The 2,632-nt window shown below is 35.9% G+C and overlaps 1 long non-coding RNA gene across 1 annotated transcript; it reads left to right on the top strand.

Moving 5' to 3' along the window:
- The first annotated feature begins 481 nt into the window (after positions 1 to 481).
- Positions 482 to 1,791, top strand: LOC118214685. The gene is made up of 3 exons (XR_004762670.1): positions 482 to 561; positions 1,032 to 1,077; positions 1,180 to 1,791. It is a non-coding gene; the product is annotated as an uncharacterized LOC118214685 (long non-coding RNA).
- Positions 1,792 to 2,632: the final 841 nt, after the last annotated feature.

Raw genomic sequence — 2,632 nt, forward strand, 5'->3', positions numbered from 1 at the left:
AAAGTCTGAGAAGAGTTCAATGTCGGAAGAGTTCAAATTCTACACTGGATATACAATCAGTGTAAACGCTCAACACTTCTTTGAATGTTATCACCGTTAGCTCCTGATGCTCAGTGATACTTCTCCAAACTCCCAATGACAGAATATTTAACTGAATAAAGGTTCACTTCCTTTTCTAAACCAGTGCAGTGATAATAGAAGAGGCTAAATTTAGCCCCACCAAATATTTTAACTGTTTTAAGATATAAACAAAAAAAACTTCAGAGGAAATTCCACCATTTACTGCAGGCAAACGTAAATCAAGCACAAAGTGAACATGGAGGTGTATGTTTGGCTTTTGGTGCAAAATGGGTGCACCTGCGGACGCATACACTCGCAATCAACAGTTAAAGAATGAGACTTAATTGAGATTGGCACCTGGAAGCAGCCGGTGAAAACCACAGTCTAGTTAACATATCCTATTGCAGAAATCAAGCATACAGAAAAGAAAAATCTGTGTAAATCCCATAGGATGTTAAATAGAATAAACTATATCATAGGCTGCTAGTGAATTGGCTGCTGGTGAGGCTGAATTCTAACTTTTAAACCAGTCAGTGCTCTTTATCTGTTTTCATTTATTTTAATTGATTAAAATCATGCATTTAATTAGCTGAACAATCCATACCAAGGATAATTAATTCTCAATCTCAGCCTTATCAGAGGCTAGCATATTAGTTTAGGTTTATAGTTAACCATGCATTATTTTTATTATTAAATCAACCATCTCAACATGATATTTACATAAGAGAGAGAGAGAGAGAGACATACTAATCAGCACAAGTCTTTTATTTTATTACGTGTGTACATTTGATTTGCTAAATACTCTATAATACTTAAGCATGCTGCATATGGCCTCTTCATTTATTGGGTATATTCTCAACAACCTGTGCTATTTTTTGGTCTTCATTATCTAATGACTTATAACCAGACTTTTTATATTATATTACATTCATTTAGCCGGTGCATCTAATGATTTACTTATGGTAATGCAGGATTCTCAGACCAGCGAGTGTTGATACAACATCTCAGCAACACTAGGTAACTATCCTTTTCATTTCAACTACAGTTAAAGACATGTATTCATGTATACCATGCATGTATACTTTCGATGTGAATGTTTTTAACTCTGCTCTGATACAGCTTTGAACCAGCGTTGGTGTACACAACTGTTTATGAAAACTAAGCTAAGGTGATTTGTCAGAACAAAAACCAGCACATACTCCGGTCCTCTGGGGAAAGAGGTGGGCAAACCCCTGGTGCATTGGATACAAATCGTCCTCAGAACTGCATGTTGTTTGAAGGTGTAAGCATCCAGCTAGACCTGTCCCACCATTTCACCAAGAGGTCCCTGCAGCACAATGCAGACTAAGTGAGATTCAGCCATGGCTACAAACTGTCCCTTTTGTATGGATAACAATGTGCATTATAGTCTGTTATTATTAATAGCTGTGTCATATCTGTATTTATTCTTCAGAGAACATTTCCTTTTTATTTCCTTTTTTCTTTTGTAAAGGTGTGTATTTGTGAATGTCTGCATTTTGTCTGGCTGTGAAAGAGGGTGGTGTGATTATGCAAGTGTGCAATTAAATAACACAGCCTTCAGTTCTCCTCCACACACTGTGCCAAACTGATATGAGAAAATGCATAAACCCCAGGGTTTAGAAAGATTAATAACCCTGAGACTGCCCTTTCACAGCACTCTGCATATACAGTACAAATGCTGCAGAATTCACCATCAGCATAGGGGACCAAGAAGGGAAACCATTTTTAAAAATATAAATTTTATACATATAAACAAATATATATATTTTTTACTGAATAAAGTTGTTTATGCATTCATGTATTCCTTCATTTATTTATAAATGAATTTATGTATTGCTGAGTGTGATGTTCTGCCTCAAACTTTGTGAAATGTTTTGTGACTCTGACTTTTGCATGCACTCTGCATTGTTACATTTATTTGTAAGTCAAAGTTAAGTATAAGCATTGACTGAATCCAGGCCATTGTGCCCTTTCTGGAGTAATCTGGAAAAACTTGGATAACTGCACAGTAGACAAATGGAGATCTGACTCAGGCATTATCCTGGATTCAATCAACGTTTGTCCTCAACTTTTAATAACAAACAAATGCAAGTGTGTTTCTTTTTTGCACATAGTTTGGAAAGTTAATTTTGGTGACTAAATCACCTCACTGATGTTGAGCAGATTTTATTTCTAAGTCAAAGTTAAGGACAAATATTTATTGAATTCAGACCAAGCCATCAGCTAACTTTCACTGGATTTGGACAGAGTAGAGAATTTTTGTATTTTTTAAACGTATGAACACAGGAGCACAGAAACCTTGCAAACCTTAGCATAGCCCTGATCTTTCTCAGTGTGTAGAGGTAGAAGGTAGAACCCATTAGCTCATCACTCGCTCCTAACTCTAAAAGTCTTAGCAGCAAACTGTCACTCTTAAGTAAAACGTACCCATTAAAACCACACCAGATAGAATTAAAAAATGTGTAACCCACCAGTTTAATCACTCAGCACAATTTCATAGCTATTATATCCTCTACAGTATAACAAAAAGTTCATTGACAGCTAAAATAGG

Source organism: Anguilla anguilla, chromosome 16, assembly GCF_013347855.1.
Source record: "Anguilla anguilla isolate fAngAng1 chromosome 16, fAngAng1.pri, whole genome shotgun sequence".
Taxonomy (NCBI): domain Eukaryota; kingdom Metazoa; phylum Chordata; class Actinopteri; order Anguilliformes; family Anguillidae; genus Anguilla; species Anguilla anguilla.